We start from the raw sequence: 23,422 nt of genomic DNA, 5'->3' as shown, positions 1-23,422 counted from the left end.
CGGCGGAAACCGTCCCTGGCGATAACCTGGCCTTCATGAACGGTTTGCCTGTCCTATCGGATGTGCCCGGGTGCCCCTTATTCTGAAGGAACACAGCTGCAGGCCCGGCTGTCGCCCACAGTTACGCGGAACAGCCGAGCGTTGGAAGACTTACCCGGTAATTGAAACTAATTTAATTTGTGAGAATCAAAGCGGGAGCTGCTGATTCTTTATTCTTCAAGGGGTGTTGCAACTTCGGAATGAGAACGCTGTAGACATTTCTTAATTTGCGATTTATTTTTTATCCAGAGGTCGTTAACTTCCTGCCGGCCATGCTTGATAACTGTCTGACAAACCGTCATGGGGTTTAGACGAAAAGTTTCCATCTCCAGCCATGTTTGTAGCAGCCTCATTTTACCCACTTTTTGTTTGTGTGTTATCTTTGTATTGGCAAATGTAAAAGAAAGGCAATACCAGAAATTCCTCTTGTTTTTTACAGCAAAGCAGTATATGTCTAACCCCCCCCACCCCGCCCCCCCTCCAGTTTTCATTTCGGTGTCATCGATTTGCTCGGCGCCGCTCGGGAGCTCCTCTTCGCCACCGCCGACACCTCTTTCGCAACTATTTTTCCCCTCGCCTCCACCGAAGCCCCTTTCGCAAGTTCCGCAGTCGGCAGCCAACGCTGGTAGAGCGGTTGTCAGATGATTGCGAAAAAGAAATAGAAGCACGAATGGGCATAAAAAATGCACTGATGATTACTATACTCACTAACATGAAATTTGTGCGCAGCACGTGCTGCAGTCTTCTCGGTCACGGCGCATTTCTGCTGCGTCTCAGGAAGTGTTCGCGTGACCAGCGAACGCGCGGCGGCGTGCGCTACTCTGCTGCTGCTGCTCAGCGCGCCGCCGCCACCGGCCAGCATGTTGCAAACCCTGTTTGAACCTCCCACGCTAATGTCACGTGGTTCGGATTAGCCCCACACAAGGAAGCATCGGGCACGTTGTTGCAAATCATTTTTGAACCTCCTGCGCAAACGTCACACAGTTTGGATTAGCGGAGAATGGAACAGCGTCTAGGGAACGTGTCAGGGGTAGGGCTCCCCTTGGTGGCGACGCATGAGACGTGTGAAGGAAAGGCAGTGAGAGAGATGACGCCGCAGCCGCACGTGTCCTATTCCACCTCACCCTTCGCTAGACGCTGCTCTCCGTTTTCTTACTTTCGTCGCTGCTGTGTTCGCTCACTCGTTTACGCGGACATAAATAGACGCCGCTCCCGCAAGCCCAGGTAGCGGCTGCCAAAGGGCTGCCCCCTAACAGACTGAAACCCGCAGACGCCGTTTCGCTGGAATTCTACTCCGCCAAGTAGCTACGAATCCCTCCCGGTTGAAAACAAACTAGCTCAGTTCGAACGATGGCGTGAGCGCATATTTCTTTTTCAGCTGGGAAAGGCCTTCCCAGCGACATTTTCACTGGTGTCTTTCACGCCTAAGTATGCGCCATCACCGGTTACCGGTTTATGCGTCCACGGTTTTCGGGTGGAAAAGGGGGGCGGTGTGCACGCACAGCTAGGGTCCATGCCACTACCGATGAAATGCCGGTTGTACTGGTGGGAAATTTAGATGTCGAAATTACATAGCTCAATGCGCGTAGTCGGCTGTCCTGCTTAATCGAGTGGTTCGGGTGTGGGTTGATGTGTTACACTGACAGTAAGATGCCTACGATGGAGAAGCGAAACGGACAGCCATATGTTTGTACGCGGGAATAGAGCTCAAGGGCTTCCAGGATTTAAATCGTTATGGAACGGATGCATGACGTTCGTTTGGAGGAAGAAGAGAAAGAATTGAAGCGTTGACCCGAACACAAGCGCGAACGGGTGCAAAGACAACGAAAAGCTGCTGGTACCGCCTTTACCGCCTCAAGTTCAGCTCGTCGAGTAGCGGCGAATCCCTCCCGGATGAACAGCAACTTGCCCGCTTGAAACGCCGGCGTGAGCAAATATCACTCCTTCAGAGGGTTTTCAGGGGATACTTTCGGCCGCATCGGTCACTTCTAAGCACGCGCACATGACCGGTTGGCGGTTTATGCGTGAACAGGTTTCTAGGAGGGAGGAGGGAGAGGTGCGCCGAGCCGCTATAGCTTTCACGCCCGATATGATTGTGCTGGTGTGAGGTTCAAACGCGGACGTTAAATGGCCCGATTGTACCTGTCTAGAGTCTTTAGTGGTAGAGCGAATTGGGTTTGTGTATTACATAAACAGTAAGATGCTTCCGACGAGGGAGGGACACAGGCAGCTCCATGTTTGTCTGAATGAACAAAGCTTGGATCCTTCTAGAGGTGCATTCAGCTAATTGGCTAGGAAGTATGCTCCACCGCAAATTACAACAAACGTGTTTTGTTTTGTTCACTCCGTAGACTGCATCCAGCTTTGCAGGTCATCCATCTTCACAGAGTGTAAGGGTACTAATTTTTTTTGTGTGTTTAAGCCTATGTTGTTTGCTTCTGCGCAATTGCTTACGGAAGAGCAGAGAACATGAAAACAATCTTCATTCACTTTTTTCATTCTTCTTTAGACTTGGGCTGACAGCAATTACACATCTAACAGCCCGAAATCTAATACAAAATGCCCTATATTCGGCAAACCAGAAATACTAGCCTGCTACGGATGCACTGTCCAGCTGGAACAAGGCCAGCCAGCTTAGCGCCTGAAGGCCAACAGGCCAACTTTGAATTTAAAAGTTTCTCACCCACATGAGTAGAATACGCAGCCGTGCTTTACAGTTTCTAAGGGCCCCTCCATTCTTTTAAACACACTCTGAATACTACTTGAGCGAATTGGGTCCTCCAAAGTGAAAATGATGCCCCTCTTTTAAATATTACAAATTCACTTAGCATAACTCGTGTTCGACTTCAGTGAGCTCAAGAGTGCACGAAGAAATCCGGTAGGGGGGGGGGGGGGCGTGATACGCCCTGGTGGATTAAACATGGGTGAGTTGAGATAGCCAGCGGCGATAGCGAAGGAGTTGCTGCCAGCTAAAATCCCCCGAAGGCATCCGCACGGAGCGCGAGTTCGGCGCTGAGCTTCGTGGCATTATCGTTCACGCCCCTGGTGACCCTGCCGAGCATTGGGTATTAAGGCGATGAGCCTCTCGTTACGACATCCCTTTCGCCGGCCTAATTGGCCGATCCGCAAAGGCAGAACCTCCAATTACCAAGAACACGTCTGGGCCTTGTGCACTGCGCCTTGGGCCTTGTGCCCTTCGATCGATGGCGTGGATAGCTTTCTTTAGGCTGCGCATTTCTTGCTTCTTGTATGCATTGGCTACTTGAGTAAACTACGAGAATTACCCTATTTGTTCGGCTGCACTAGCAACAGTAGCGTATTTCGCAGAAGCTCGGCGTATATCGTTTGTGTGAGGCTTCACACAATTAAGGAAAACAACAGTCTTGAAGTGCGCTGCTCAATGGTGTGCAGCTTCGTAGTAGCGTTTCCGAAGCTATAGCGGCATATACTATTACTCACAAGTGTAGACCGAATGAACCAACAAAAAGAGGCACTACGGCCCTGCGAGAGCAATAACAGACTGGACCATCAAAACAGAAAGCAGGGCGAGTTGGTTTTAGTCCATGTTTAGAAAGTAAAAAAAAAAGACAATGACGAAAGGCTGACGTATCAATATTTTCCTGTGAAATTAAGTTTTAGTTGTGAGTGGCCCCCTGTTTGTTTATACATCAGCCTTTCGTCCGTGTCTTTTTTGTGCCTTTTTAAACTTCAACTTCGCCATCTCAGCTTCACCTTTAAGCACTGTTTCCCGATTTCGTTCCTCCTTCGGTAAGTCTTAGAGTTCAAAAATCAGTTCCTTCATGCCGTAGTAGCCAAAGGCGGAGGTATCAGCGGTTCACCCTCCTGCTTTCAATTTGTACCTTCCGTCCTGGCTTTAATTTTTTTTTCAGAATACAAGAAACGACGTGTTCTGAACAGGTGACCTGGTTGACTGTTAATATATTTAGTAATCGGAATGCGCCTTCAGATGATGGTAAAATCAAAACGTAGACGTGGTCACTAAGAAAATGGTGGTCATTATACTATCGCTCCTAAACAACATTCGCGTAAATATACACTCTACTCAGAAAGTGTCTTAAGTGCTTGTCATGCCGTGAAATGAAAAACAAAATGGAGCCGGATTGTGATTGTTCAGATATACATTGGAGTTAGCAATGTTCTCGCTGTGCAAAGATATTCACGATGCGATTTAAGCACTTAACCCCATAACTATCCTTAACGAGACCTATTTGCTAATCCAGACGATTGTTCCATTCTTCTACTAAAAAGCTTATCGACGTTTCTTGGTAGGTTACTATTACTCTTGCGCCGGGTATCTCTCTTTTCTTTACAATAGCGAATGTTTTAATAACAGAAAGCACTCATTTATATAGTTTTGAAAATGGATTAGAGCTGTGTTTTTTTTTTTGCAAAATATATATTGCGGGGCCACCAACCTAAGAACTCGCATTTTTCTATAGTATTTATTTAACAGCGCCATTGAGACTTACGTTTAGTTAAAAATGAAAGAACTGTTGTTTATTCGTTGCTTTTTGGGCCCGAAAGCTAGAGGCGGTAATCTGGAATCAAGAACGTAGTGCCGTCCATTTTCGTATTGCAGAACACGACACGGATGTCCAAAAAAAATTCTACTTGCGTTCCATTCCCTCGAGTGCACGAAGCAACGCCGCCTACTAAATTGCTTCGAAAATGGCTCTCGTTTATCGACCCTTTTGGCGCCTATAGCCAACTTAAATAAACCAACCTTGTGACGCCGCGGTGCATACGGCTCGTTTTAAAGCACTGCGGCCGTCAGTGCTATTAGCATAATGCAGCGAGAAATGGCGACGTGAGCACATCGAAATGGTGAAACGTGATGCTGCATCCGGAGGCGTTCTTCCTTCGACGCTCGGCGGTTCTGATGCAATCCACGTGACGTGCTTGCCTGCCGGCAACACGCTGCCGTCTCCTTCGGCCATTCCATTACGCCAAAGTGGATGAATGAAGAGACGACGTCAGTCGTGTGCCCGGACCACCATGAAAGATTCAGGCAGCAAGGCCCCCAGTGCTTTATGGCCAACTGCGCATACCGTTTCGCAACTCATGCACCTTTTTCATGCTTTTCGGAGCGAGAATCTCCTTGGCACCGACAGGGGTATACAGATGGATGGGTAGTGGAGGGAGGTGCATGAACAGTAAAACGACACCAGCAGAAATAATAAGATAACGGGACTGTTCCACACTGTGCCCTTATTTTGATGTGTATAACTTGAGATGCAGTTCTGGGACGGACGTACTGGCGTCCAGTTCCCGAAATGGGAATATCAGACTTCTGGATGCCCAAGCAAGCAAGCAAACAAGTCGGCATTCACAGCGAACATGACACGTGGGTCATACTTCTACTTGGCGAAGCCCCAGTGAGCTAGGATTCAGTGGATAATACTGCGAGGCTTTTTACCTCCAGCTCCTGTACGCATGCACCGCATGCGTACAGGAGCTGGAGGTATGCAATTTTATTTATGCAATTGCAAACTAAAAAGGTAATTTGACTTCTGAAGCATGGGATGGAATTGTTTTCGGGAGAGGCTCTTTAATTTGTCGGCATCAGTGCGCAGACTCCGTTGAGAGTTGCGCTAGTCAATAAAAGCGCATCGTCGGAAACGAAGCACCGCTGAAACACACAAAACAGAAGAAAGAAAGACAGACAGGCTGAGAGCTAGGCAGTGCCGCACCGGCGACCCTTTCTACTTGTGTCATTTACTTCAGCGGTGTTTTTTTAAAGGCGAAATACCCAGTGCTGGATAGAGTTTCTTAAAAAGGGGAAAGCCTATTCCATACACTAACAGTATTCTCTGCCACATCTGTTATTATTATTCAGGTGAAGTAATACTTGTCCGTTGAAGGCATAACGAAAAAGTGACGATAATACCGGGCAATGTGGAGCTCGCTGCCTCAGTAATGATAACGCGTTTGGTTATGTGAAGGTATGTCCACAGCCCGACCTATGTTTTTGTTTTGGGTTTTTCCGACCGCTGAATAGAGCTTCGAAGAGCAGAAATTATTCATGTATGATCTTCGCGCGGAATAATTTGAAATCATGTGCATTACGCTTCTTTTCACCCACGGAAACATACTTGCCATAAACTACTCGCGTGTTTCATGCCCAGAAAATACATTTTTGCTATGAGGCGCGCCGCATACTGCAGTGCTGCGGAATATTTTGTATCACGGGGGATCTTCAACGTGCTTTGAAATGTCGACACACGCACGTTTTTGTTGTTTGTCTCCATCTCAAAACCGGCCACAGGGGACGACGATCAAACTCGATCGCGTCCTGGTGGTCCAAAGCCGAAGGCATAGCGACTGAGCAATCCTGGCGCGGGTCGCACTTTTCAACTATCTACACTTTGCAGGTTTTCAGCCTTGTATGCGAACTGTTGAATGCAACAAATACGCATATTTAGGGTGTGGGCCTTCGCCATTGCGAAGTGCAGCAATATTGCGGCCTTACGGCTCCTGGACATTCGCAGCTGGAAGGGCAAATTCAGTGTTCCTGTCACTTGCAGGCTGCCGATTCTGCGGCATTTCTTCTGCACAGCCATGCACTCTGCTTGCGCGACCAGCAGCAATATGCCATTACAAAATTGTCGCGCTGTCTTCTTTCTCATGTTGCGACAACGAAAGGAATATTGGTAAGTTCTGATTGATCTGAAATGGGCAAAAATGATTATGCACCCATAGGTACATCTTTAAGAATGCGCAAGCATGTTGTCCCTGTCCCACCCGTCGGGGTGGCTATGTGGCTAAGGCGTTGCGCTGCTGAGCACGAGGTAGCGGGTTCGATTCCCGGCCGCGGCGGCCGCTTTTCTAATGGAAGCGAAAAGCAAAAACGCCCGTGTCTACGAGATTTCGGCGCACGTTAAAGATCCCCAGGTGGTCAAAATTAATCCGGAGGCCTCCACTACGGCGCGCCTCATCGCCTGCGTTGCGTCGGCGCGTTAAATCCCACAATCAGTCAATCAATCAATCAATCAATCAATCAATCGTCCCTGTCCCTCGTAAGCTTGAGGCTCGACCCCATGCGCACGCCTTGGTCCGGCTTCCTGTTTTGCCGCCCTGCACTCGCTGCACACTCCCTTCAACAGCGCGTGCAAGCGATGGCGGGAGTCACGGCATCCGTCGAGACGGCACAGAGGCAGACGACACACCGCGCCTGACTTGACGTCCTCCTGGCAACGATGGCCCAGTTGCGAAGGCACCTCTTCTCACGCGCTCTCTCTATTCTGTCGTTCTGTGCTCTTTTGTAGCTCGCTCTGTTGACAGATCTACACGGCTGTGCGGAGCGACGCGTAAATTTTGCCGAAATGCCCAATCTATTGCTCATGCAATAAAGATGAGTGAGAGATCGCAAAGTTGATGATACGTGAAGGAGAAAATCCCCAAATAGCATTGCCCGTGCATTATCAACAATCAATGGTACGACCGTTTCGTCGTGAAGTGGTAACCATTGTTTGTTGCTTTGCTTCAGTTCCGATTCGGGTTCACTGCCCTTAAATATCACTGTTCGTGTTCACGCTCAGTACCGGCAAAAAAGCCGGTTCGCTTGTAGTTCGACACGGTCGTACATGGGTTGCATTTTAAAAATTCAAGTTTTCCAAAGCTGCCACACCCAGATGCTGTTTGAGGTGAACTAGCTTCATTCACAGTTATACCACGACAACCGAATTTTGCATGCCTTCCAAGAGCATTGAAGTGAAGCGTCCCTAACGGTTTTATCAAAGTCGGTCCACTGATTCGAAACTTGGGCTTCCAGCCCCGCATCGGCCCCTTAATGACACCCACTTCGAGTGCTAACAGTACATTCAGTATAAACAGCAAATGCTAATCAATGATGCCGTGCTTTGTTCTGAGTTCAACGAATAATTGAAATATGTGTTCGAGAAGGATGATGGCAATCTCTCTGCCTTTTTGTGAGGTTTCCAATCATTTATGATGGCTTTTCTTTTAAAATACGGTGTTTTTAATCTACTGTGGAAGCTCCAAATTGAAAAACATGGCTCAGATGATGTCCCAGGTGTGCTTTTAATACTACATGCCCAATGGTGAGCTACGTACTTGTTTGTGTTTTGCTCCTCCGTACTTACTTGTTTGTGTAATGTTCCTGTTATGCGTGTGCACATGTTTTTCAATGAATGTCTATTATCCAATAACTGGAAAACTTGCAAAATTAAGCCTATGCCAAAAAAGGGAATATCACCGGCATACATGTTATCGCCAGATTACAATTCTATCAACTTTGTGCAATATTTTTAGACATAATGCGTAAGCATATTTCTGATTTTCTTCAAGAACATAACGTGCCAACAAAATTCTACTCGCTACGTTGATGAGCCACTGTTTTTTTTTTGCGCACAATTGATAAACTTTACGGCTTTACCAAGGCACTGAAAGATGTAATTCAAATTGATGTGATATTATTGATTTTAAAGGGCATTCGAAAACCTTTCTATAGAAAACTACAGTAGAGATTAGGAACAATAATAAAACATGATAAATTAGTCATGTAGAGTGGAGCAAAGCTTTCAAACCATTAACAGTGCGTTGCTCTAAGCACCGAATGCGTTGCTATTAATTCTGTAGTTTCGGAAGGATCCGGTTGGACGCTGCTTTGTTTTTCTGTTTCATAAATTTCATTGTTGTCACACTGTCGCTAAATATTAAAATGTGCCCGATTATTCCATGTTGTACAACAAAATTACCTGTAGTCATGATCATTTTGAGTTAAACGATGACTTCAAAACAATAGAATAATGGTGGAGACACTGGGAAAAGAGGAATATTTTCATAAAACAGTTTTTATAAAAACAACAAGAAAAGCCCTTCTTGCACTCTGGTATATACTGCTGCAGGTGTTCTTCTCATACACGGCCCTGCGGATTTCTAATATTCTTGAATGACAAAGCATTTCGACAGCTTGTCGGCAAATGATCTTCGAAAGCTCTTCTGCGTAAGACACGCTTTCAAGTTTTCTCCCCTGTTGGTTTTTAGGTCGCAATATAGAAATTTCATCAATATTAAAACATACGTACTTTAATTATTTGGTACACTTACACTCAAATGTATAAAAATAAAAATAAAAACGAAACAGTAAGGTTTACTCATACATCCAACTGCTCATCAAAAGAGAGTCTTACCACCCGTATCAGACAGGAATGGATTCTTACGCCAAACGTTTTTATATCAACTAGCCACTTGACATGCTGGACAAAATACTACACAAAATACAATACTGACACTACTAATAGTTTTGCGCTTGCACTGCACGGCAACTTCCGATTGACAGTTGAACGCTGACCTACAAGTGCGCCCCATGTATTTTCAATGGACCACTCCATAGACAATTGTTCGACGCCTTCGAAAGGCCTTTCAAGCGGCCTGTAGTACAGATATTATTTACATAACTAGTTACAGCACAACACACCGGCACGTGCTATTAGTGTGCCTGCTCAATGCGTGTAATAGCTGTTTAAAAAACTCCTCCAGCCTAGGCAATCCTGTAGCTCAGCTTCACCACAATGCCACCAAGTGACCGATTATTGCGGCCAACAAAGCACATTTGGCAAATGAGAGCAATGGGCATAGCATTTCACTACAAAATGCGACCCCCGCTGTCGCTCTCCGTAATTCAGAATGTCACGCTCACATTGCAGGATACCAAAGCGGTTACCAAACTTTTGAGTCAAAACATAGTCTCAATATCGTCATGCACCAAAAGTTCATTGCCGGCAGCATGAACTGCTCAACCGAGATTACTGGAGAGAAGCTGAAGTCCCTTCCCCATATATATATATATATATATATATATATATATATATATATATATATATATATATATATATATATATATATATATTGATTGATTGTGGGGTTTAACGCGCCGACGCAACGCAGGCGATGAGGCGCGCCGTAGTGGAGGGCTCCGGATTAATTTTGACCACCTGGGGGTCTTTATCGTGCGCCGAAATCTCGTACACACGGGCGTTTTTGCTTTTCCCCTCCATCAGAAAAGCGGCCGCCGCGGCCGGGAATCGAACCCGCGACCTCGTGCTCAGCAGCGCAACGCCTTACCCACTGAGCCACCGCGGCGGGTTATATATATATATATATATATATATATATATATATATATATATATAGTAAAAAATGGGTATAGCTTCTAACAAAACTGTTTATTGGTCGACGTTTCGATCGGTTGCCGATCTTTCTCAGGTCTTGAGAAAGATCGGCATCCGATCGAAACGTCGACCAATAAACAGTTTTGTTCGAAGCTATACCCATTTTTTACTATTTGCTACGTAAACCAAAGACAGCCCTTCTCGCAATATATATATATATATATATATATATATATATATATATATATATATATATATATATATATATATATATATATATATATATATATCTGTAGCGATTCAGAACAGGAAATGAGGGGCTCGCTGAAAATAACACAGAAATAAGAGTTGGCAGTCAAGAAAACCTCAGAAAGCAAAGGGGAGGATGTGGTAGGTCATTGAAACAGATAACGAATTTCGGGAAAAAAGAAAGTGGAGAAAAAATTCCCGCATTTATCTTTACCTTTATCTGTTTCAATAACCTACCACATCCTCCCCTTTGCTTTCCGAGGTTTTCTTGACTGTCAACTCTTATTTCTATATATATATATATATAAATCTAGAGAAAGATAAATTCACAAAGCGCGCAGAAATAGTATAAGTAAAGAGTCGGATACACAGCAAGAACAATAACAAACAATGTTTACTTACGTAGTGGCAACGGGACTTGCCTTCATCAGAGTAAAGTTACATGATTTTGCTGTCGCAAACATTTTGAACACATTTCTTATATAGGTTTGCATAAAACTGTGAGAAAGAGCGGAAAATGTTTCGGAAATGGGGAGTGTGCATACAGTCAGGCTACGCCTATGTTACAACATCAACAAACAAACAAGAAAAATAAAAAGGGGGGGGGGGGTAGCGAGAGAGAGAGAAAAAGTGGTCGTGTTAACAATGCAGCGTTCAAGATTGCACCATGACGGGTCAACGTATGCCGCGCGGGCTGCAAGTTCAGACAATGGGGGAAACTGGACAACCGCGGTTTGAAAAGAAAGGGAAGAGTATACAGTAAGGTATTCAGGGGCTGGGGCGACTGGTTCGGGGGGAAGCGAAGATGGGTGTGCCCCCCGCGGGTGAAGAAAATAGATAGGGGGCACAAAAGAGCATTTCACAGAAGCTAGCAATTGAACAGGAAATAGGTAGGGTCACAAAAGGTTAAACATGAATAGATCACAAAGAGTTAAACATTCTTAAGTGGTGGTGGGAACGAGGCCTCCTTTCCCAGGACAAATGGCATTGTTGAGCCGCATTAGGCTAATAAAGCTGCTGTATTAGGAGAGTTTCTGCGAATTCTGATGGCAAACTCGAGGGTAGGAATAATGAACATAGTTATAAAAATTATGAAGTCGCTAATTTTATTCGAGGGATAAGCACGTTAGTTTTCCGTAACTTTCATTAATTCCAAGCGTGGCTGACCCAAACTTATAAATGAGATAAGATTCCCGAACCTCGCGGTCGTGGTGCGTTTTGAAGGCGGATTCTAAAATCGTTGCTTTCAGATGTTCAAATGCATGCCCGGGACTGTTCACATGTCTTGACAGGGGCAAATAAGGGCAGCTTTTTGCATGACAGCGGTGATTATTGAACCGTATTCGGAAGGGCGTTTCAGTTTGGCCGATATATTGTTGCCTACAAACAGTGCACTCTAGAAGATATACGACATTAGCGGAGTCACAGTTAAAGTTACCTTTTATATTTACGTAGTAGTCTGAAGCCGTGCTGGTGGCGCGCTGTGTAGTGGTCATGTGTGGGCATACTTTACATCGGGGTTTATTGCAGGGCATGCAGCCAGTAGTTGCCGGTCGGTTGATACGAGAGTTAGTAAGAAAGTCACCTAAATTCTTATTACGCCGGCAGACAACGCGTGGTGGTTCGGGGAATATGCTTTTTAAGCGGTCACTTTGCATTAGGATATTGTGATGTTTTTTTAGCACGGTTGACACTCTTGGAGCGGAGGATGAATGGGTTAAAACTAAGTTAGTTTGCGGGTTCCCGTTCAGGGCTTTTTTTTTTTTTTTACAGATTTCGTTACGGTCTAATTGGTTGGCTCGCACAATAGCGTTGTCGATAACTTTTTCCGGGTATTTTTTATTCAGGAGGGCGGTCTTGAGTTCTCGACAGTTTGAGTCAAAGTCGGTTTGGTTTGAGCAAATTCTCCTAAATCGGTGGGCTTGGCTGTAAGGTATTGCTGTCTTGCAGTGTCTGACATGGCTGCTTAGGAAGTGCAAATACGGCCGCGTGTCTGTCGGTTTTCTATACAGTTTAGTTTGAAGCCGACCTTTGAAGGTAGTAACGGTGACGCCCAGAAAGTTTACACTGTGTTCCGAATAGGAATGAGCAAGGGAAATACTAGGATGGGCTAGGTTAAATGCCTCAATGAAGGTGAGGAGCTCCGCCTCACCGTGTTGCCAGATCATGAATATGTCATCAATATACCTTTTATAGTACATTGGCTTTAAATTTTGGGTGTCAAGAAAGTTTCATTCGAGGTGAGCCATAAAGATATTAGCGTAGTTAGGTCCGATTCGAGTTCCCATTGACGTTCCGCTGACTTGCACGTAATGCACTCCGTCGAACTCAAAATTGTTAAGTTCAAGAATAAGCCTAAGGAATGTTTGGAGAGCAGAAGAATCGATAGGTTTGTCGCACGATGACTGCTCATACGCAAGGGATACAGCGGCGATGCCATCTTCATGGGGGATGTTAGTATACAGTGACGCAACATCAAGGGTAACTAGAAGGCAGTTATCAGGAATTTCAATTTTTGAGATGTCTGACAGGAAGTCATTGGTATCCTTAATGAAGGAGGGAAAGCTGGGCGGAATGTCGCAAATGAGATTATCCACATAGCGCGAGAGGTTATATGTATATATATATATTTATATATATATATATATATATATATATATATATATATATATATATATATATATATATATATATATATATATATATATATATATATATATATATATATATATATATATAAGGTTAGTAGAGACCGAGACAAACGAGAAAGACGTAGAAAATAAAAATAAGTTTACTGACGTTTCAGGGAGAGGACTCCCTTTCTTCAGAGTCACAGGACTCCCTTTCTCTGCAGAAAGGGAGTCCTCTCCCTGAAACGTCAGTAAACTTATTTTTATTTTCTACGTCTTTCTCGTTTGTCTCTGTCTCTACTAACCTTATTTTTTTTCGCGCTCTGTGTGAGTTTTTATCTTTTCAGACTATATATATATATATATATATATATATATATATATATATATATATATATATATATATATATATATATATACATGTATATATATACAGAAAGAAATGCCGGCAGTCTACAACGCCAAAGGCGGCATAGGGGAATGATTAGACTATTTTTTACCGTTAGTGACGTTACATATTTTTTTTTATTATTAATTACGTGAGAAAGAAAGAAAGAAAAACACGCGCCCAGAGTGGGGACCGAACCCACGCCTTTCGATTAGATCTCGAATGCCTTACCAACTCGGCTATCTGGGCGACTGTGTTCTCCTTCACATTCTGGGGTATTTATATTTACTACAACTGTAACTGACGCTTGAGGGTGGTAGCCAGCGCCACTCAGACTACACGGGGAGAAGGGGACCTTCTTTTTCAACCCCCGGGGCGTGACTCGAACGTCTACAGCCTGTCATAAGCAGGTAACTGGCGGGAAACCCTCTTATGCTACCTTGGCATCAAGGCTGCCAGAACCGAGGCCCTCGCTAAGCTTTCGCACGATAAACGGGTTGGGAAATGAGGGGCTCGTTACGAAATACAGAAAGAAATGCCGGCAGTCTACAACGCCAAAGGCGGCATAGGGGAATGATTAGACTATTTTTTACCGTTAGTGACGTTACATATTTTTTTTATTATTAATTACGTGAGAAAGAAAGAAAGAAAAACACGCGCCCAGAGTGGGGACCGAACCCACGCCTTTCGATTAGATCTCGAATGCCTTACCAACTCGGCTATCTGGGCGAATGTGTTCTCCTTCACATTCTGGGGTATTTATATTTACTACAACTGTAACTGACGCTTGAGGGTGGTAGCCAGCGCCACTCAGACTACACGGGGAGAAGGGGACCTTCTTTTTCAACCCCCGGGGCGTGACTCGAACGTCTACAGCCTGTCATAAGCAGGTAACTGGCGGGAAACCCTCTTATGCTACCTTGGCATCAAGGCTGCTAGAACCGAGGCCCTCGCTAAGCTTTCGCACGATAAACGGGTTGGGAAATGAGGGGCTCGTTACGAAATACAGAAAGAAATGCCGGCAGTCTACAACGCCAAAGGCGGCATAGGGGAATGATTAGACTATTTTTTACCGTTAGTGACGTTACATATTTTTTTTTATTATTAATTACGTGAGAAAGAAAGAAAGAAAAATACGCGCCCAGAGTGGGGACCGAACCCACGCCTTTCGATTAGATCTCGAATGCCTCACCAACTCGGCTATCTGGGCGACTGTGTTCTCCTTCACATTCTGGGGTATTTATATTTACTACAACTGTAACTGACGCTTGAGGGTGGTAGCCAGCGCCACTCAGACTACACGGGGAGAAGGGGACCTTCTTTTTCAACCCCCGGGGCGTGACTCGACCGTCTACAGCCTGTCATAAGCAGGTAACTGGCGGGAAACCCTCTTATGCTACCTTGGCATCAAGGCTGCCAGAACCGAGGCCCTCGCTAAGCTTTCGCACGATAAACGGGTTGGGAAATGAGGGGCTCGTTACGAAATACAGAAAGAAATGCCGGCAGTCTACAACGCCAAAGGCGGCATAGGGGAATGATTAGACTATTTTTTACCGTTAGTGACGTTACATATTTTTTTTTATTATTAATTACGTGAGAAAGAAAGAAAGAAAAACACGCGCCCAGAGTGGGGACCGAACCCACGCCTTTCGATTAGATCTCGAATGCCTTACCAACTCGGCTATCTGGGCGAATGTGTTCTCCTTCACATTCTGGGGTATTTATATTTACTACAACTGTAACTGACGCTTGAGGGTGGTAGCCAGCGCTACTCAGACTACACGGGGAGAAGGGGACCTTCTTTTTCAACCCCCGGGGCGTGACTCGAACGTCTACAGCCTGTCATAAGCAGGTAACTGGCGGGAAACCCTCTTATGCTACCTTGGCATCAAGGCTGCTAGAACCGAGGCCCTCGCTAAGCTTTCGCACGATAAACGGGTTGGGAAATGAGGGGCTCGTTACGAAATACAGAAAGAAATGCCGGCAGTCTACAACGCCAAAGGCGGCATATATATATATATATATATATATATATATATATATATATATATATATATATAACCCCGCCGGTAGCGTAGTGGTTATAGCACGAGACCGGTATCCTGGAGGTTTTAAATGCGAATGCATTTATTATCCGGGGGTTGTCTTGCTCCATTGGCCGGCGTGCGCCTGCATTCCTCCAGCGCGAGCGCACGTGAGTCCGCGCCTCGTAGTTCTGCCTTCGTCGTCGTCGTCGTCGTAAATGCGAATGCATTTCTTAGTCGGGGATTGTCGTGCTCCGTCGGCGTGCGCCCGCAGGTGTTATCTCTCCTGCGCGTGCCATTGCCACCCGCCGAGCCGGTGGTGTGGACGTGTTCGTCAAGCGCTACTTGCCCTTCAGCGAAGAACTGCGACAACAACGACAGGCGTCACTCCTCGTCCTCGATCGCAGTGTCTGCCCGAGTGCTAGTGCTGTGGCTGATGACGGTGTCAACGAGTACTACTTTGCTCGAAGCGGCAAGGACGGCGAGTACTGCGGTGTTAGTCTCGTGTCTAACGTGTATGGGAACTTGATATCGCACGCCGTTGCCACGTCTCCCGTTCGAGACACGTCTCCGTACAAGGACTTGTACACCCTTGCCTACACCGGAGACGGAGTCTTTGTGGTGACCGTGTACCTCGCGCCCAACCTCGCTCGAGACGCCGTTGCCGCGCAGCTGGACGCGGCTATGGAAAGTGTGCGAGCGAGCTCATACTAACCGCAGCTCAGATAAAAATTCAGATTTGCTTTGTTGTAAGTTTGAGGCATGCAGGGTGTGTTGAGGCCCCCCCAACCCGACCGAAGCCGGACTGGAGGAGCCCCAGGAATTTCGTCGTCCTTGTCCCGCCTAGCGCCAGCAATGTTCCGAGTATGGAAACCAGAAGCGAACAGAACTATCAGAAGTAACAGTATCATAGCCCTAAGCACGAACATATGTGCAAAATGCGCGTGCGCTCCAAACCCACTGACCCCATAGTCTTGGTTGGCGACTTCAACGTTGACGTGCGCAAGAAGAGTGGCGAGTGGCTGGTCGAGTACATGCAGACCAGGCACTCTATGCATTGTCTGTCTGCCGGCTTCGACACGTGCCCCACTACCATTCACGGGTGTTGCATTGATCTGGTCTTTACGAGAAACTGTGACGCGCGTATGCTTCTCAAAGACCCTTTGACCGTGCACTTTAGCGATCACAAGGCAGTGATTGTGGCCGTCAGGTACAACGATAACACAAACAGGTGCTGATGAATAAATGATTACGTTCACACTATCGTCATTAATTACGCCATTACTCGCAACACACTCATCGGTGCACCCAATGCATTCGCATTTCTGCACGATTCCCTTCGGGGAGGTGCGGGGGAATTTTTTTCTTCTCCACTTTCTTTCTTTCCCAACTCTTTATCTGTTTCAATGACCTACAACATCCTCCCCTTTGCTTTCCGAGGTTTTCTTGGCTGCCAACTCTTATTTCTGTCGTATTTTCAACGAGCCCCTCATTTTCCATTCTGATTCGCTATATATATATATATATATATATATATATATATATATATATATATATTGTTACGATGGAAATGGAAGAAAGGAAACTTGGAGAGGAGACAACGAAAACGAACTGACCGGCCGCGAGTGGTAACGAGGAGGAAGACGTTGGTGCTGCGCGCTGCTATTGAGCTGGACGAGTACAGCACCAACGCCGACTCCACTGGCGTCGGTGTGAAGTTCGGTAGGAGCAGCTGGGTTGAAGTGGCGAAGAACTGGGCTCGAAGTAAGTAAAAACTTTAGTTGTTGAAAGGCGGCTTCACTTTCTGGCGTCCACACAAAAGTGGTGTCTTTCTGTAGCAGGCAATTCAGGGGGTGAGAAAGTTGGGCGAAATCCTTAATAAAACGTCGAAAATAGGAACAAAGGCCCAAAAATCTTCTGAGGTCTTTTAACGAACGTGGTGTGGTGAAGCCTCGAACTGCAGAGATCTTTTGCGGGTCGGGCCGAATACCGTCCTTGTCGATGAGAAACCCGAGCACGATTGCTTGACGTTCTGCGAAATGACACTTCTTTGAATTCAGAACCAACCCTGCTTTTTTAATCCTGCCGAGAACAATTCCAAGGCGTTGGTTATGCTCGCTAAACGTCATGCCATAGATTATGATGTCGTCCAAATAGCACATGAATATCTCCCATTTAAGGCCGCGCAAAATGGTGTCCATAAACCTTTCAAACGTCGCAGGCGCATTGCATAGCCCAAAACGCATGACGTTGAATTCGAATAGGCCATCTGGTGTTACGAAGGCTGTTTTTTCCTTGTCGGATGGGTGCACCAGAATTTGCCATCATATCCTGACCTGAGATCGAGAGAGGAGAAATATGAAGCGGAATGAAGGCAGTCGATAGCGTCATCGATGCGCGGTAGGGGATATACGTCCTTTTTGGTGACAGCATTGAGACGACGATAGTCGACACAAAATCGCCATGAGTTATCTTTTTTCTTGACCAAGATCACGGGTGCTGCCGAAGGGCTTGAGGACTCGCGGATCACCCCTTTGCTTAGCATCTCTTGCGCCTGGTCAATGATTATTTTTCGTTCGGAAGGCGACACTCGATATGGCTTCTGGCGTATAGGGGTCGCATCGCCGGTGTTGATTCGATGCTGTAGCCGGGAGGCAGGAACGGAAAAGGAATGATCGCCCTGGGCAAAGTCGAAAGTCGAGGCATAAGGAGCGAGCGTTTTCAGTAGTTCGCACTGTTCGACGGACGAAAGGGAGTTGTTGATCATGCGCTTAAAGGCGGCGGTATAGTCAGGTTTTTCTGTCGTGGTATGGTCGGGGTTGTGATTCACCGCTTGAATGGCGACGTTGACTTGTGCGTCGAAGCTGGCAATCTTGAATCCACAGGGAAGGACTACTGGCTCACTGGATGCATTTACCGTCCACACATGACTACGTCCGTCTGTGGCCTCGACCAGAGCTCGGGGCACCAAAATATTTTTCTTGGCCATGTTGTTGGCATTGCCTTCAATTAAAATAGTGCAGCTTTTCGAACGAAGACGAGCAGAGTTCACCGGAATAAACGAAGCTCTAATAGCTGGTAACAGGGTGTCTTCAGCAACGGAAAGCACACCTGCGCTGGTCTCGCTGGGATCGTCAATTGGTGTGGGCAGAATTTCACCCCGGAAAGAAATCTCGCCAGTACCACAGTCGAGCGTAGCTCCGCTGTCGCGTAGGAAATCTATACCCAAAATAACGTCATGGGTAGCTTGCGCCAGCACAATAAACTCCGTCCGGAATGCCTCTTCACCAAATGTAACTGTCGCGGAACAAACGCCGACAGCGCGCAGATGCTCGCCCCCGACACCGCGGAAATGAACGTTGCGATCACACGCAAACATAACTTTGTGTCCAGGACGATTCTTGAAGCTAACGTTTCTACACCATTCACACTAACGATCACTTTGTTTTTTGACATTATCACAGGTGGGGGAATTGGTGAAAGCGACCGTCTCGCGACCTCACCCCCGTGGGTCGCAGAAGCTAGTTCCCCAGCGTCGGCGATCCTCGCCTTCCCGGCGGTGAGGGTGATCGGGCTTGGTGCGTACGTGGAGGAGAGAAGCTGCAGTCGGACGCGGGCGAGTCGTGGCGCATGTTGTTTCACTGGCTGGACCGGTAGAAAGTGGAAGTCGGTATAGTCGTGTCGTAAGGTGGGTTGTTGCGCATTGCCGTAGGTGGCCTCGCGAAGTGTCCTTGAGGCTGCCGTAGGCGATAGGGACAAAATCGGGATATGGGACCAGGGAGGTCGCAGTTATAACAAACTGGAGGCGGTCGGGGCGCAACATATCCTTGGTAGGGTCGTCTGTGATCATCAGGTGGTCGGCGCGGAGGGTCACTACTGGACGATGCAAACCTCCGAAACGGGGACCGATTAGCCCGGGCTCCAGAGCGTTCATTCCGAAATGTGGTTGGCCGACACCTCGAACAGTCCTCACACCAGGGCATCGGAGGCTCTTCCGGTGTCTCTTACAATGCACACTGATGGTAGACGGGGCGGACTGGAGCGGGACAATGATGGCAGGGCGAGTCGCGGCAGACACTTTGCTGGCCAACCTCTTCACTGATAATTATGCGAACCAGGGACGCGATATCTTCGGAAGGGTTCGAATTGAAGTCCACACTCGCTACGGTGGTGACGTTTGCTAGACGACCGAGCTTGGGAGCAATTCGTCGCATCTTCAGTGCCTCAAACGCCCTGCAGTGGCGAATCACGTCCTGTGCAGTCGCAAGGTCTTCCTTCGTTATTAAAAAGTTGTGCGCGTCCTCAGCAATTCCTTTGAGCAGGTGACCCACCTGATCCTCATCGGACAGGCTACGGTTAACCAAGCGGCACAGCCGGAGCACTTCCTCGATGTACGTTGTGCAGGTTTCTCCAGGAACCTGGGCTTGTTGCGCGAGAGTTTGCTCAGCCTTTTTCTTTTTGGCGCCTGAATCCCCGAAAGACTTCTTAATCTCGGTAACAAAGTTATCCCACGTAGTCAACTTTTCCTCGTTGTTTTCGAACCACACAAGGGCGGTTTTATCGAGAGAGAAGGACACGTTGGCGAGCTGTGACGCCGGGTCCCAGTGGTTGTACTTGCTGACCCTTTCATAATGTTTCAGCCAATCTTCTACGTCCTCATCCGGAGCCCCGAAAAACTTGCGCGGTTCCCTCGGGTAGGGCCAGATGCTCACCCTTGATGGTGCAGCGGCGTCAGTAGCTCGGGTGTTCGGCATGCCGGTCTGTCCTGGGGGTAGCCCAGCAATCCGCCTGCTCCGTCAAGAGTCGTCGGTTGTTTCCAGGGGGTGTCGATACCCGGCTCCTCCACCAATTGACACGGTCGTAGGGAATGAGATGGGCTTTATTAAAGATGGGGCGGCCGGTGCGCAGGAATTCGTAGGCGGGGAGCGGTGAGCACAGAGCGAGTAGCGCGCAGCACCAACGTCTTCCTCCTCTTTACCACTCGCGGCCGGTCAGTTCGTTGCATTTTTCGTTGCAGTCGTCAGTTCGTTGCATGCATTACGGCATTTTTTTTTCTTATTCGGTTTTACTTACTTTTCGCGTAATGTTTTGAAACAACGTGATTCGCCTTTTCTTTTTGTTGTTAACGCATTTAAAGAACACATTGAAAAAAAAAACTGGCGCATTTGATGCCCCTTGCTATATCTCTGCTCCGAGGCGCAGCATATGTTGCAGGGCGGCAGGCTTATTTTAAGCAGCTGCTGATACTTAACGTGGATCAAAATCTCGATACACGGACGTTCTCCATTTCCATCTACTTCAGAAAAACGGCCGTGGGAAAGGGAGATCGAAGCCACTTGTGGTCAGCAGCAAACGGCTTAGCCACTGAGCAGCTCCTGCGGTCACACTTGTCAAGTGTTAACAATTTGCAGGTGTCGGACCTTTTAAACAAATTATGAAATGAAAAAAGTTTGCACACATCCGATGTGCGCTTTCGCGGTTGCGCCGTGGAGCACTCCTGCAGCCTGATTGCTCCAATGCAGTCGCAGCTAGGGAAGGGTAAAGCCGTTTTATATCTCCTGCAAGCTGCCGAGAATGACATTTCGTTTGGTCAGCTTGCACTACGCTCGCATTTCCAGCAGCAACAGACCATTGCTACATTGGTGCTCATTCATTTCCCCTGTTGTTACATAGAGCGTGATAATGTTCAATTGTCTGGAGGGGAAAGTGCGCCGGCGGGTACGAAGTTTATGGTACGTGCCATAAAAAAAAAGCCTGAATTTCATTGACGGTGCAAAATCAACAACGGACGGTCGAACCCTTTCGGCATGAACCGGTAACCGTTATTTGTTTTTTCGGTTCAGTGCCGGTTCGGGTTCAGTTCGGGCAAAAATACCGGTTCAGTTCCGGTTTTCGGTTCGGTTCGGTTCCGGTTTGACACCCAAATATATATATATATATATATATATATATATATATATATATATATATATATATATATATATATATATATATATATATATATATATATATAGTAAGGAAATGAGGGGCTCGTTTACGAAATACAGAAAGATAGGTCGGCAGTCAACAACGCCAAAGGAGGCATAGGGGTGTGGTTAGGCTCTTTTTTTTTTACTACGGTTAATGGAGTTAACATTTTTTTAAATATACGAAAGAAAGAAAGAAAGAAAAACACGCGCCCAGAGTGGGGACCGAACCAACGCCTTTCGATTAGATCTCGAATGCCTTACCAATTCGGCAATCTGGGCGACTGTGTTCTCCTTCACTTTCTGGGATATTTATATTTACTAGAAATGTATCTGACACTGGAGGGTGGTAGCCAGCGCCACTCTGACAACACGGGGAGAAGGGGGCCTTCTTTCAACCCCCGGGGCGTGACGCAAACGTCTACAGCCTGTCATGAGCGGGTAACTGGCGGGAAGCCCTCTTATGCTACCTAGGCATCAAGGCTGCCAGAACCGAGACCCTCGCTAGGCTTTCGCAGAATAATATAGTAAGGAAATGAGGGGCTCGTTGACGAAATACAGAAAGATAGGTCGGCAGTCTACAACGCCAAAGGAGGCATGGGGGTGTGGTTACGCTCTTTTTTTTTTACTACGGTTAATGGAGATAACATTTTTTTAAATATACGAAAGAAAGAAAGAAAAATTCCCGCGCCTTCCCGCGAGGGGAACACGAGTAAATGCAGAGCATTGGGGCCTCAGTACTGGTTGAAGGCAGTGTTGCTTCCATCGCTTCTTCCGTGATGCTGGAGTAGCAGACACGAGTAAACGTGGGAGCGAGCGTCAACCAAGGAAGGAAGAAGCAACGCAGTGACTGAAGCACAAGCGACCGCTAGCCGCTTTATATTTGCAGCGCGCGCAGTAGGGGGAGTGCAGTACGGGGGGGAGAGCGCGCATGTGCAAGCAGCGCGCGCCCTTCCACGCCCCACCGCGCTGCTATCACGCACCTGTTACGCCGAGACCGCGACGGAGCGAATGGGCTGACTACGACGCATGCGTGCGCCAGCTGCTGTTGAGAGAGAGGAGGGAAGGAGGAGAGGCGCACCTGCTGCGGACGCGGAGCTGTGGACGCCGTCCGACGCAGGAAAAGGCGAGGCTAAGAAATGCTCTGCATTTAAAACACGCGCCCAGAGTGGGGACCGAACCCACGCCTTTCGATTAGATCTAGAATGCCTTACCAATTCGGAAATCTGGGCGACTGTGTTCTCCTTCACTTTCTGGGCTATTTATATTTACTAGAAGTGTATCTGACGCTTGAGGGTGGTAGCCAGCGCCACTCTGACTACACGGGGAGAAGGGGACCTTCTTTTCAACCCCCTGGGCGTGACTCGAACGTCTACAGCCTGTCATGAGCGGGCTACTGGCGGGAAGCCCTCTTATGCTACCTAGGCATCAAGGCTGCCAGAACCGAGACCCTCGCTAGGCTTTCGCAGAATAATATAGTAAGGAAATGAGGGGCTCGTTGACGAAATACAGAAAGATAGGTCGGCAGTCTACAACGCCAAAGGAGGCATAGGGGTGTGGTTAGGCTCTTTTTTTTTTACTACGGTTAATGGAGTTAACATTTTTTTAAATATACGAAAGAAAGAAAGAAAGAAAGAAAGAAAGGAAAACACGCACCCAGAGTGGGGACCGAACCCCCGCCTTTCGATTAGATCTCGAATGCCTTCCCAATTCGGCAATCTGGGCGACTGTGTTCTCCTTCACTTTTTGGGCTATTTATATTTACTAGAAGTGTATCTGACGCTTGAGGGTGGTAGCCAGCGCCACTCTGACTACACGGGGAGAAGGGGACCTATTTTTCAACCCCCGGGGCCCAGAAGTGCCCAGAAAGTCCAGAAAGTGAATGCCCAGAATAGCCCAGTAAGTGAAGGAGAACACAGTCGCCCAGATTGCCGAATTGGTAAGGCATTCGAGATCTAATCGAAAGGCGTGG

General features: G+C 47.0%; 1 protein-coding gene and 3 non-coding genes across 4 annotated transcripts in view; all 4 read right to left on the bottom strand.

Moving 5' to 3' along the window:
- Positions 1-23,422, bottom strand: part of LOC144144311 (frequenin-2-like) — a 404,396-nt gene that overhangs the window by 315,251 nt on the left and 65,723 nt on the right. The window lies entirely within an intron of this gene.
- Positions 13,638-13,709, bottom strand: Trnar-ucu (transfer RNA arginine (anticodon UCU)). Its single transcript has one exon. It is a non-coding gene; the product is annotated as a tRNA-Arg (tRNA).
- Positions 14,118-14,189, bottom strand: Trnar-ucu (transfer RNA arginine (anticodon UCU)). The gene has a single exon. It is a non-coding gene; the product is annotated as a tRNA-Arg (tRNA).
- Positions 15,080-15,151, bottom strand: Trnar-ucu (transfer RNA arginine (anticodon UCU)). The gene has a single exon. It is a non-coding gene; the product is annotated as a tRNA-Arg (tRNA).

The sequence above is a fragment of the Haemaphysalis longicornis genome, unplaced genomic scaffold (genome assembly GCF_048455015.1).
Source record: "Haemaphysalis longicornis isolate Haplotype H1 unplaced genomic scaffold, Haemaphysalis longicornis Haplotype H1 scaffold_1, whole genome shotgun sequence".
NCBI lineage: Eukaryota > Metazoa > Arthropoda > Arachnida > Ixodida > Ixodidae > Haemaphysalis > Haemaphysalis longicornis.
The sequence above is the reverse complement of the archived record's forward strand: the minus strand, read 5'-3'. Positions and strand labels throughout refer to the sequence as shown.